General features: G+C 52.0%; 2 pseudogenes; both read left to right on the plus strand.

The window, feature by feature from the left end:
* Positions 1-4398: 4398 nt before the first annotated feature.
* LOC142052036 (olfactory receptor 52I2-like) lies at positions 4399-5346 on the plus strand (annotated as a pseudogene).
* Positions 5347-12415: 7069 nt separating this feature from the next.
* On the plus strand, positions 12416-13350 carry LOC142052009 (olfactory receptor 52K2-like; annotated as a pseudogene).
* Positions 13351-13977: the final 627 nt, after the last annotated feature.

A 13977-nucleotide genomic window follows, 5' to 3' on the forward strand; every position in this document is an offset into this window, starting at 1 on the left:
ATCAACCAGAGAAACGAACTCCAAGCAAATCAGCCTGAATATAAGAGTTTTCCTTGAAAGCATGCTCCCCACCTGCAGCCTAACCCCGCGCCCCTGCCCCAGCACGTGGCCTGGCCACTGAAGAGGTTCCCACCACTTGACAGGACACAGTGCCCTTTTGTGCATCTGGAAAGGAGAAACTGCAAGGCACCACTGCCATCCAACACGCAGAGACCCTGCAGGATGGAGGGGCAGGTGCATTTCTGGCTGGCTGGGTTCGTTCAGGTGTGGAGAGCACATGGGTCCCTGGAGGGGGAGGAGGCCAAGAAAAATATGTGTGAGACCATGTGTCATGGTTTTAGCTGGGATAGGGTTAATTTCCTTCACTGCAGCTGGTGCAGTGCTGTGCTTTGGGCTTAGGATGACAATAATGTTGATAACACACCGATGTTTTAGTTGTTGCTGGGCAGGGCTTGTACTAGTCAAGGGCTTTTCCAGCTCCCCAGGCTCTGCCGGGGGCACGAGCAGCCGGGAGGGGAGGGGGCACAGCCAAGAGAGCAGATTCAAACTGGCCAAAGGGATGTTCCATATCATGTAACGTCATGCCCAGTATGTTACTGGGGGGAGCTGGCCAGGGGAGGGAGGCAGCGATCGCGGCTCGGGGACGGGCAGCATCGGTCGGCGGGTGGTGAGTGGTTACATCACTTGTTTGTTTTATTCCCTCCTCCCAAGGTTTCACCTCTCTCTCATTATTTTCCTTGTCATTTTATTGTTATTATTATCACTACTACTGTTTTATTTTAATTAGTAAACTGTTCTTACCTCAACCCATGAGTTTTCTTACTTTGGCCCTTGCAATTCTCTCCCCCATCCCATGGGGAGGGTCAGTGAGGGAGCGGCTGCGTGGGGCTCCGTTGCTGGCTGGGGCTGAACCACGACACCGTGGCAATAGAGATAATGTTGAGTCCACGTGGAGTTGAATGAGGGATGGTAGAAACGCCCTGTCCTGAGCAGGGCCTCAGCTGTAGCTCTTGCAGGCTGCTTTGAGGTCGAAGCTCTGCGAGACTGAAGCATCCCCAATGTCAGGGCTGATGCACCCACCCTACACCATGCCTGCGCCTGCCAGGCCGTGCATGAGGACGGGCAGTCCCAGTTGTGCTCCCAGGCTCTCCGGGGCAGCTGGCCCGCAGGAGCAGGGCTCATGGGACAAGGCAGCTCACATGGGGACCGCCCAAGGAAACGGATGCTTTGGAGGCTGCATCTCCATCTCACCCCTGCGCGTGCACACACATTCCTCTGGGACAGTGCTGAGCCGGAGGCAGGACACGGGCTGTGAACAAAAGTGCTCTTAGGGCAGGGAATGCATCTGCAGAGCAAAATCCCTGCTTTAGGAAAACCTTCCCTTTCTGACAAAATCTCTAGGAATGACATTCCCTGCACATTACGAACGACCATGTCTTCATCTCCAGCCCCCATCTTACACATCCCTCATTGCTGAGCCCCTGTGTGAACAAATCCTGAGCTCCACTTCAGAACGGCGCTCCTCTTGCACTGCGCTTCTGCTCACACACAGGTTCTCATATGCACTTCTTCCTAAAAAGCTGAAAAATTAGGGAAAATTAGGGATTTATTCCCTAATGAGCTGGCATTCTGCTAAGGATCCTTAAAGGCAGGCCTTACACCCGCTGGAGGGTTGCTGCCACGTGTGGTGTGCGTGATCAGCAGGCATCGTTCCTCCCCTGTGTGCTGCGTGATGCAGCCGAGGCTCAGGACCTGCTGTGAGATCCCACCTCCATGGCACGAATCCTTTTTGGGGAGTCAACGGACATAAAAGTTTACTGAAATGGTTCTGAGTGGAGAGAAAAGTGGAAAGCCAGATTTTCCAAACCATTTCACTCTCCCTGGCAAAACCAAAGGGATTTTTCTCCACTTCAGGTGGATTTCTCAGTTTTCGTTCTGTGCATTGGTCTCATGGGCGCCCGGCAGGCTCTGGAGACCGCCATAACCCTGAGACCCCAATGGTATGACACGATGAGGGAGAACTAATGAAAGAAGATGAAGCAGTCTCGGCAATTTCCATGTCCTCACAGGACAGAAAACTTAATCTCTGCACCCTCATCTGCTGTCCCTTAGGGGATTTCCAGAGGACGGATTAATACCCCAGCCTTGCTGCACTTAGAGATATGCAGAGATGCGCTGCTGCAGCCCTCCAGGCGACAGTCCTATGGGTGAGACAGATATATCTTATCAATAGCTTATCCTTCTCGGCAGACCGGCATCAGAAGCCTTTGCTTAGGCTGCAAAGCTCTTCTGTGCTATGTTTTTCCATCTCCCAGGACAAGAATTCCCTGTGATCAGGGTTCTTCAGTGCTGCTGCAATACTAATAGCACTATCGTACCAGGCACTGGCTGTGGACGAGAGCTTCTGGAAGCAAACATACCCTTGCCTTGGACGTAGGCACCTGGGGATGCAGCTCTGGATTCAGACACGTGTAAGTGCCTGGAGGTAGGTGTCCACACACGCTTGTGTGTGTGCTTGGTGTCTAAGCACTGAGTGCAGCCAGCCGAGATCCAGCCCCTACGGTCAGTGGATCCTGGAGAGCAGCTCAGCTCACCCTAGGACAGACCCCTACATTTAGGGGGTCAGTTACTCTGTAGGCTCCGTGCTCGACCTCTTCTCTGACTGCAGCAGGGTCCCAGTCCCCCAGGGAGCCGTTCCGCCGCCCCGTAGTTGGATGTCCACAGCCACCTGGGATGCCCACATGTCCCCGAAGCACCCACGTGGGAGAGACACCATCGCCCAGGGTTTGCAGGGACCTGCACCCTGCTGGGTGTAAAGGAAGTAGAGGCCAAGTGGGACGCAGCGGGGGGGGTCTCAGATGGCTCTAGGTCTAGGTGTTTAGGCAGCTGAATGATGCCCTGAGCCTTTGCGGAGGGACCCTCGTGTAGAGCCTGCGATCCGGTGTGTTAGGCGGGGCTTGCGCCATGCCGGGGCGCGCAGCGCTGCTGTGCAGCAGGGGGGGTCTGAAGGGCTGGTCCGCGGGGGTCTGCTCGGGAGCACGGGTCGGCGAAAGCCGCCGTGGGTTAACCTCGTGCTCAAATCTGGAGCCACACACGGCTCCTGCAGCTGCTCGTTACCAGGATGCAGAGGGTCAGTGCAGAGCAATTATGTGCAGTAATTAAAAACTATTTTTGATCCTGTTTCAGTCTCTAAGACGTCCTGATTTGCAGACTTTCTGTCCTGACCGGTATTTTCAGCCAGCAGCTCCTGCAGCAACCCCAAACCTGGGCCTGCGCTGTAGTTCAAATGGAGGGTTCAAAGCCTACAAAAGCCTGCTCCCTATTTTAAAACTTCAAACGCTGGGTTTCCTTAGCTGTCTCCCAATATCTTCTTTATTTCTATTCTGAACTTATCTAGCTTCTGCTTCTCACTCCTGCCACACTGGCCGTGTCTAATGTTAAATTTTAGCCTAAAGGATCCTGCATGAGGTGAATTTTGCTCCACGTTGTCACTAGCATGGGTAGGGTCAGCCATGAGCCACCCCACAGCTTGCTGCTTGCTGAAAAGCTATTGGTGTGTGATCGTGCAGGCAATTTCTCTGAACAGGCAGGGGTCTGGGGTGGTCACCCCCCGCCTGGCCTTTCCCCTGCCTGGGGGGAGGCAGCAGAAGCAGTAGCAAGGTTTTGGCACAAACAAATGTGCAGATCGTGCCCACTGTACTCACACTCTTGTCTCTCCTGGATTGCTCCCTGGAGTTTCTGTATGACCTTCAAGCTTCTCCCATTAGAATAAACCTCAGAAATTCATCTTTTTCTCTGACTACTGCCTAGTTTTGCAGGCTTCTCTCATGGGTGAATGGCAGAACGAAGGCAGAGCAGTAAACGGCAATTTCATGATCATGTTTAACATCCCACAACACTTTCTGAGACTACTTTTTTCCCCTACAAATTTGGAGGAACTTCCTATGTTGGGCCTGTTGCAGGGAAGCCAGGGCTGCTCAGGCAGAAGCGCTGTCTGAGGGAAGCTGGATGCTGACCTTTTTCTCTCCTCTTGCGGCTTATTTCAAGATGTCAGTTGAACGGTGGTGAGAAACCAACAAAGAATTAAGCCTTTCACAAGCAACGAACTGTAAAAATCCCTTGGTTATCCCTAGGGCACAACTTTAAACATTAACTTCTTCACCTTATAGGAACTTTTAAGCCATAACAGTCTCATTTATTCAGCATTTCTGACCCGTACCCCCCAGCTGGTCACATTATGCTGTAGCACTCCCATCTCACACATCTTAATAACAATGTGGGTTCCTGATTTGGCTCCTGCACCGATGCAGAGTCCCCACCCTACCCCTTTTAGTTCTGGCCATCTCAGGGCTCAAAACTGGACCTCTTTTTTTAAGCACAAAAGCAAGGTTCTCCTGCATGGCTTCTGATCCCTTCCACTGCCCCAACAGCATCTCCTCCTCTTTCATCCTTGTGGGTGTCCCCAGCCTGGAAGCTTTCCCCACCTGCCTGGGTATCCTTTTCTGCTCAGGCTAGGTCATCGCCTTGGTAGGAAATGGTGTAGTTTTGCTTGCCATTGGGTCCCTGTGTGACCCCATCCGTTGCTTGCTGGGCATGCTGGCGGTTGTCGATGCAGTGATGGTGACATGCATCATCCCCGAGATGCTGAGTGCGTTCTGGTTGAACTCTGCAGAGATTGGGTACACGGCCTGTTTCCTTCAGATGTTCCTCGTTCACGCCACAACATCAGAGGCGTCGGGAGTGCTCCTGGCCATGGCTGTTGACCGCTAACGCCGCAGTTTGTCACCCCCTCAGGTACCAAGCCATCTTGAATCGCCAAACAACTGCCCAAATAGGCCTGGCCATTGCGGTGAGAGCTCTCCTTTTCACGGTCCCCTTGACGGGGATGGTGACAAGCCTCCCCTACTGCCGCTCCCGCGTGGTTCCCCATTCGTACTGCGAGCGCATGGCCGTGGCGAAGCTGGTGTGTGCAGACCCCAGACCCAGACGACTTTACAGTGTGGCTGGGTCCTCTCTTATAGTAGGAAGAACATGGCTTTCATTGCTGTGTCCTATGGGATGATCCTTAAAGCTGCCTGGGGGAAGAAATCGTGCCGGAAGGCGTTCAGCACCTGGGGGTGTCACATCTGCGTGATGCTGCTGTATTACGCTCCTGGGATAGTCTCCATATACGCACGGCAGCGGCGTATCCATGCATGCACAGGTTTTGCCGGCTGATCTCTACCTGACCCTCCCCACCATGCTTAACCCCATTGTTTACAGCGTGAGGAACAAGCGGATCCGTCAGGCGATGCGCAAAATGCTGTTTTCCAGGAAGGTTCATGCCTGACACAGCAGTGAATGGTTTTCCAGGTGTATTTGTCTACACAAAGACAGCACAAATGTTATTTATCCATTTGTTTATGCATTGGATGCACACGGTGAACAGAAGCAGTGAGAGGACCGGGGGAGGACTCATTGATTTAAATGACCACTTGACACCCTGCTCTGTGACGAGAGTGATTTGGGACTGGGATCATTGGCAAATACCAGAGTCCTATTTCCCTTCCTTCTTTACAGGTAATACAGAGAAGGCAGCAGCCACCTTTGAGTTTCCAGATGTTCCTGATGCCATGAACATCCCTGTGATAATTTTAGAGAGACATTTCAGGACTCCGGGTGTATTTGTGTAAATACACAGATTCTCTTCCAAATGGGGAAATTTCTCCTGCGTTGCCTCCTTTGGTCCCTGCTGGACCACCAGGGCCAGCAACAGGCGACCGTCACACACTGCAGGTGCTGTAGCCACAGAGGCTCCTCTCTCTGGGCCTCTCGTGCACAGAAGGCTGGCCCTCACTGGGCACAGACCGGCTTCTCTGGGCTTCTGGGTGATGATGGAAACCGCACACCTTCAAAACCAAGCTCTTCAAAGCATTAATTCCGTCCATCTGACGGCTCACAGCAGCTGGGTGAGGAAACCAAAGCGGGGAGATGCACTATGGTGTTTATCACTCTCTCGGTGTCCACACCTTGTAGTGGTGGAAATAAACACTGAATCTGCTTGGGGATACTCACCAACCCGGTGTCTGCCTGTTGTAACGACCACAAGCCCATGAACAGCTAAATCTAGCATGTCTTGGAGGCCTGAAGGACAGCATGCTGTAGGTCTGAGTGTCCTGAGGCCCCAGCTAGCTCTTGCTGCTGCTAGACCAGCTGCATCCCAGACTTTTCTGAGCCCCCTCTGAGCCAGCCAGCTACGCCCAGCCAGGATTCACAGGCTCTCTCTGGGTTTGCAGCACCTGACCATGCTGAGACTCCCCTGGGTGCAAAAGCCCTCCTGTTCTGGAAGCTGGGAACCACCTGGGGATGGTCCAGACAGGTCAGGGGGAACAGCAAATGATAGGTTTTTTTCTGGAAGCTGCAAGCACAAGGAGCCATTCTGAGGCTCTACAGCTTAGCTTTAGCAGATGGGAAGTCCAGCTCCCGTCTGGGATAAGGAGATACTCTGCAGGCATTATTTTAAACTGGTGTTCTGAGGGGAGACCTTATCACTCTCTACAACTGAAAGGAGGCTGTAGTGGGGGGGAGGTTGGTCTCTTCTCCCAGGTCACTAGCGATAGAACAAGGGGAAATGGCTTCCTGCATCAGGGGAGGTTCAGATTGGATATTAGGAAGAATTTCTTTACTGAGAGAGTGGTCAGACATTGAAACAGGCTGCCCAGAGAGGTGACTCCCCCATCCCTGGGGTATTTAAAAGCCATGTAGATGTGTCACTTCAGGGCATGATTTAGGGGGCCTGGTAGTGTTGGGTTGACGGTTGGACTTGATGATCCTAAAGGTCTTTCCAACTTTAATCATTCTGTGAGTCTATGGAGGCTGGCTGGGAGAGGTGCCATTTCAGTGAACATGAAGATACATGTCAACAGCAACTATCCAAAGTACCAACACCAACACCTGATATCCCCATACCTCGCCTTTGTTCAGTACCAAGAGGTTCAGCAGGTTCAGAGGTTCAGCCGCTCACAAGGGTTTCTGCTCCTCAGGAACCGAGGACGCTCCGGTGGCAGAGGGATGCCCTGCACCCGCTCTGCAGGGATGCTCTTCCTGGGGCCAGGCTGGAGTCTTCGAGACCTGGTAACACCTCAAGTACGATGAGTTGACATTCTGGGACAAAAGCAGCAGGCTGGTGAGCATTTGCCCAGGGTGTTTTGCCAGGGCTAGGTGACAGCTCCCATTAGGATGTTTAAGATATGGGGGTGATGGAATAGAGAGAACTCATAGAGGCGAATGGCTGTGTCTCAGATGGTCCTCTGCTTGCCAGGGCAGGTTTCATCCAGGGAAAGGAGCCACGGCCCCACTTGGGTCTGAGGGTGGAGGAGGAGTAGAGGGATGAGGTTGGGGAAATGTGTCCATTAACGCAAGGATTCAGAAGAAAAGCACACAGAGACAGCACATCTCTGACAGCAAAGGAGTGGGACAGCTCTCATCCCCCTCAGACACATTCAGGGCAGAGGTCTACGTGGTCACCACCACCACCTCACTTACAGTCATGGCAACCATAGAATCATTAAGGTTGGAGAAGACCTCTAGGATCATCAAGCCCAACCGTCAATGGAAGAGGCAGGTGCAGCACAACCCCTCTGACCTAGTTCAGATATCAGCTTTAGGCTGGGATGGGGACTGCCGCAAAGTCCCTGTTTGCCTCCACGGATAGGGAGGCAATCTGGAGGACTACCTCCAGCCACAGACTGACACCACATCTACAACCGCCACCTGTGTTTGTTCAGTTGAATCCCACCCGAAATGTCACGTTTAGTCCTCACTTCTACACGAATTTAAAAATTAAACTCAGTGAAACGCATTCAGTTTCAAAACTGGTTTGAATGTCTCATTCTCCACGTCAAAAATATTTTTTCCTGTCTTTGTGGTGTTTATCTGACTTTCTGCTTCACTATTCCCTGACATCCTGAAAAAAACAGGTGACAGAAGGTTTCTGCTGTCCTGAATTTGCATTTTTTGCTATACTGAATTTGTCTTATTCTGCCTGGCAGCTCATGGCCTGGCCTTTTGCACTGAAAGCCGGGAGAGACTTACAGCTCCTCATCCAGCAGTGCCAGAAGTGAAACTGCACTCGCGTTGCTCCGGGCAGAAACACAAAGGCGGCGTTTCATTCTGCTGGAGAGGACTTGTGCAGCCCAGTCCTGCCTCCCTTGGCCACCTCCTAGCACCTGCCTTTGTAAAAGAAATTAGATGAAGGAGAATAGACTTGGGACTGAGGCTGTTACCGCCCAGCCCCCTCGCTGGGGTTATTAGAGAAGGTGCCTGGAGAGGACTCCTGCCCTTGGGAACATCCATCCAGGAGGAGATTCCCGGCGGCATTGCCTCGGGTGATTTATGCACAGCCCTGCAGCTCTGCCCTTGAGCACAGGAGATATTTCTTCCCCGGTGTGAGTGTCCCCGAGGGTGGCAGCTGCCTGCAGACAGGGGGTGGCTGCACGGGGGGACCGGCTCGAGTCGGGGCACATCAGGCTGCTCCAGGTGCCTGAGGACAGGAGGCTCGTGGGAGCTCTGCATCTGGCCCGTATGCATTCGCAATGTGAGTCCCTTAGGGAAAAGGCAATTGCTGGAAAATCTATATTTAAAGTAGTTTTTAAAAATTTTTTAGTTTCTTATTACGTGAAACCACAGACCCAAGGCTGCAGAATTCTGATTTTTTTAGAGTATTTTTTAGGTAAAAACAGGACTTGAGTTTTAAAGCGTAAACAAATAATTACCAAACCTTTTAACCAAAACCAGAAATTGCCTGCTGCAAAAGGGTCAGCTTGTTTCTGTTTGTATAAATTAATCAATAATTAGCTAAATACACATTTTCTGTAAAACAAGCTAGGTTTTCGATGACGGTTAATGTTCTTAATCCCTTGCACACAACAGCAGGTATCTGCATTCGAAGCTACGGGCATGGCCCCGGGGGTTCCCACGACAGGCAGGGTTTGGTGAGGGAGGCTGGATCATGCGGCGAGGTGGGGGAGGCAGGCAGCCCCTCGGCCCCGGCTCCCAGCCGACCCCTGACCCAGGATCCCCACCCAGCCGGGGGACAAAGCGTTATTTTGGGGGGGGGGGTACCCCGCATCCGTGATGCGATTTGCGGAAGAGGAGCAAGAGCCCCAGGAGCACACGCCGCACCAGTTACACACGCGGGGCACGGTCTGGAGCTGGGGCTCTGCCGCTGGTGTGGACGGGCGTCCTGAACACCACGCCGGCAGCCAGGCCAGGCAGCGCTCGCCCTCGTGCCCTGAAATAACCTTGTTTTCTCTCCATAGGAGAGCAGGGGTGCTGCAGTGGGCAATCCCCCACTGCCACCGAGGCGTCTGTCATTAGAGGGCAAGGGGTGCGAGGGCTGAGGTGGGAGGGCTCGGTCTGGAGGCTGTGGCAAAGCAGGCACAAAATGTCACAGGAGAGCGCAGGGACCGCTCCGCCAGCCGAAGGCTTCTGCATCCAGCGCTAATTAGCTGTGAGGAGCAAAGAGGAATTAAGCTACAGGCAAAAAACGCTGGTGGTGCCCAGGAACCGGTGGCGGCGATCTCAATGCATTTCAGCCTGCAGTACTGATTTTCCATTAAAGTCCCGATGTAGGGGAATAGACAGGGATCGGCGACCGGAAGATCACGGGATGTGACGGAAAGATAGACTCCTCCCCATAGGAGTGGCAGGAACAGGAAGCGCAAGAGCTATATAAGCGTGTGACGCAGCTAAATAAACGGACATTTTGCATCCATCATATTGATGTCTGTGCATCACTGTCCCCAGGGTGGGTAGAGCCCTGTGTCCCGGAGATATGCGGCCCAAGATAAGTTCTCCTGTAGAAGCGTACAGCTACATCCCATTTTCCGAAACTTGAGGGAACTTAAAGGCAGAGGGAATTCAGACAAGGGAACTGCAAAGTTAGGAGGTGTCTTGAAGGAGTTCAGCTAATGGCCAAGGCTGCTCCCCTGCATGCCTGTAGAGAAGGACAGCTGTGGTCAGGAAAGTGAACGGAGCACTGAGAGCTGCAGCTGAAGCACCGTGGACAAAGTGGGGTCCCAAATCAAGGACCGGGTTGGGATCTGAGGGGATTTAGAAGCTGTCAAGTAGAGAAATCAGATAAAAGCAGATGAAGGCATCTGTCCCTCTGTGTGGAGAAGAGAGGTCCATGCCTACCTGAGAGAAAGGCAGAGATCTTTATTCTTTACTGTAATTTAATCGATTGTTAGCTGAGAAGGACGTTAAACAGCTTCTGCTAAGAACAGAAAACAAGTACAGCAGCAGGGCTGGCTAATTTGCACAAGGGAAAAAGCACCTCTGAGTTGGCCAAGGAGGTCTTTGGCCTGTTCTGCCAAACCTTTATGAGTCCTGGCATGCTGCGGTGACTGCAGATGCTTCCTCGGGCCATTACTTTAGCAAGAATGTAGGATGATGTGATTAGCTGCAGATTGCTTAGCCTGACGTCAATGCGCAGCAGAATGTCCAAGAAGTTAACAGGAGATCTGGTCAATAAAGAATTAAAGGATTGGAATCAAATTAAATTATGGCAATCAACATGGCTTTGCAGGAAACAGCTATTGTCAAACAAACCTGATTTCATTTTCTGATGAGATAGCAAGTTTGGTTCATCGACGTGTGTGTGTGAGTGCAGTACACAGAGTTATCTGAAAGAAATGTGCCTCTACCACGCTGCTCTCAGGTGAGGAGCTGACATAACGCAACATCTGCGAAGCATCAGCAAAGTGGATGAAGAACTGGATGATTAAGAGACCTCAAAATGAAGCTGTCAGAACCATCATCACAAAAAGCATGTGTTTATGTTGGGATGCCACAGTGGCTGGCTCTAGACTAGCAGTTATTCTGTACAACTTCCATCAGTTGTCACAAAATCAGCACAAATTGTGTCTCAAATAATGCTGGGGAAAGGCAAGTCACGCAGGGCAGTCTAGAGAGATTGGCAGACTCGGTCGTTCAAAGGAGCTGCCCATGATCAGCTAAGCACCAGGGTAAGGAGAGTCAGGCAGGTTTTCAGAGTGGAGCACTGTATCCTGGAGAACAGAGGCTCTGGAAAGCAGCCGGCAGCACACTGAGAGGGTAACACCGGGACCCAAAGGGCTAGTGCAGTTTTGGATGCATAAGAGGGTAACGGAAGAGGTTATATCCTTTCAAAACAGATGTTGAAAACTTGGAGATGTGCAAGAAACCCTGAGAAACCCTCTCAGCAGGACAGATAAATGGAACCGGTGAGTGAAGATGCGAAACCTGCAGGTCTCTAGGTCTTTGCTTTGTCAAGGATAACTCCCTGGTCATGGGACACACATACCTTCGCGCAGTGAAGCGACTCTGCCATAAAGGGCTCTCTGGCCAAGCATAGGAAGGTAGAGGAGGATGCTGCGCCTGGGAGGAGTAGACAGGCAATGTCTAATGGGAAGAAAAACGTGCGGTTGTAACCATGAGGATGACTAGCTCTTGAGGCAAAAATCAAGGGATGGAGGTTCTCCGTCTCTGCATGCCTACAGGCCTGCACTAGTGTAATTTCATCCAGGAAAGCATGCTTTATCAGACCCCATGTTATTGGGCTCCAGAGAAGAAAAAAATGGGTATAACTCCATTGTTTTTGGCAGGACAGCATTCTGCATTAGTTTGGCCTTCAGTCTCACGGATGGAAGGGTGTGAAGGAGGGGTGGTACCGTTTCATTTGTACCCTCCTTGACTGCGGGTAGCAGCTAGAGGCTGTCAACAATGCCTGTGTTCCCTTAGTGTCGGGGGACAGCTTGGAGCATCATTTCTCTGGCTGCAGCTTCTCTCAGCCCAGTTTCACCACGGACATGTTGTCTAGGTGCAGCTTCTGCACGGCCCAACGCAGCAACAGGAGGGAACTTGTGGACCCATACGCCCAGCCCTCGCGCTGAGCAGGGCATAGGGAGGGAGGACTTGCTTGCAAGTCCTTGCAGCAAGTCCTTAAGCCCTGCCATTGCTCTGCTCATGAAGGCAAGGGCCAAAGAGCCTGGGGTCACTATGCTTCACTTCTGTCCATGGAGAGTGGCAAGAGTGGCTGGAAGCCATGGCAGGGCAGGACCATGGTGCCAGGCTTTAGACAGGCATGCATACAGCAAAAGCTAGAGGTAAAACAGAGGGGCTGGAAGGAGAAGCAGAAGGGAAGGTGGCCCCATGTGAGCAACAGGGCAGCCAGGACCCTCCAGTGATGTGACCACAGCATCAGTTTAAAAGCCTGACTGTAGAAAGATTCTGAAAGTTTTTTCCCCAAATAAATACAACAAAATTGTGTGGTGCTTGAAAGCTGCAGAGCGCACCGTTCTATGGTCAAACAGATGGCAGCCAAATCCCAACCTTTCTGTCACCATTACAGGAAAATAGATTTGGGAACAAAGGTGTGGCTTGGCCCACCTGTGCCATGTCAACCGCCAACCGATCCAGCACCAGCTCTTCTCCTTTTCTCCTGATGGGCATCCCTGGCCTGGAAGGGCTCCATGTACAGATTTCCATCCCGTTCTGCTTTACAGACATCATCACCTCGCTGGGAAATAGCACGGTCCTTCTTGCTGTGAGGCTGGACAAAAGCCTCCATGAGCCTATGTACTATTCCATTTCCATGTTGGCTGTCATCAACCTCATCTTCTCAACTGCTGTAGTTCCTGAAATGCTGGGTGTATTCTGGTTGGATTCAAGGGAGATTAGTTTTCAGGCCTGCTTCATCCAGATGTTCTTCACCCACACATTCCCTGCAGTGGAGTCAGGGGTGCTCCTGGCAATGTCCTCTGAGCAGTATATAGCCATCTGCAAACCCCTGAGATGATACACCACCATCCTAATGAGCTCAAGGACCATGTAGATCCTTGGCTGTCTCTGGCCAGGGGACCTGGTGTCATGACATCTTTCATGTGCCTCCTCACCAGCTTACCCTACTGGAAAACCAGAGTCACCCGTCATTCCTACCACGAGCACATGGCCATGGTGGAGCTCACCTGAGCCAACCCGTCTGTCAGCAATGTCTACAGCCTCATCGTGGCAACACTATTGGTGGGGACAGGCTCTGTCTTCATCACATTCTCCTATGGTATGGTCTTCAGGCCTGTGATGAGGATGCCATCTCAAAAGGCACATCTCAAGGCCCTCAGGACCTGCAGGGCCCATGTTTCCATCATCCTGCTGTTTTACTTTGGTGGCCTATTCTCCATGTACCCACAGATGTTCTCTTTCAGCTTGGCACCTCACATCCAAGTCCTGGTGGCTGATTTCTATTTGACCGTCCCTCCCATGCTCAGGCCCCTCATTTAAGGCATAAAGATGAAGCAGATCCAGGAAGGGCTCTTCAAACTGTTTGGGTAGTTGGCAGGACTCAGTATCTCACAAGCTGATAAAGACAGGTCAGATGCTGAGAGAGGGAGGCACTGCCAGAAAATAACTTATCCCATCCTAGAATAGGGGTGAAGTTAGGTGCAATGACTTATCCCCCAGAAATATCCACCTCTCCCCAGTGACTAGAAAGGGAACCCAGACCAGATGCCTACTGCGGACATGGCAATAGTTTATTCACATGAAACCAATGGGCCAGTCCTGATGGGCACTGGGAAACTCTCTCTTTGGCCAATACACTCATGTTTTCCAAGATATCACTTGGAAGCATTATATCGTGGTGGCTCTCTGATATCCCTAGCAGCATTTCAGCCCCTGTGGCACATGGCTGAGATGCCCCACAGACCGAGGTGCACCAGCCAGACAGGGCAGTTCAGTCCACCGAGCACCAGCAAGGCGATACCACAGCGCTCAGTGCCTCCGGTCCCACATGGAGGGGGGAAGAGGATGCTGTGACCCCTTTCCTGCACACAAGGGATGGGAACAGCTCCCCCCGTGTGTCCTCCACCCGTCCAGGCTAGAGGTGTCTGCTCTCCACTTCTAATCAGAAGTCAGACCAGCGTACCTGAGAAATGTCGTGGCTACCAGGATCTCCAGGGA

Source organism: Phalacrocorax aristotelis, chromosome 1, assembly GCF_949628215.1.
Source record: "Phalacrocorax aristotelis chromosome 1, bGulAri2.1, whole genome shotgun sequence".
Taxonomy (NCBI): domain Eukaryota; kingdom Metazoa; phylum Chordata; class Aves; order Suliformes; family Phalacrocoracidae; genus Phalacrocorax; species Phalacrocorax aristotelis.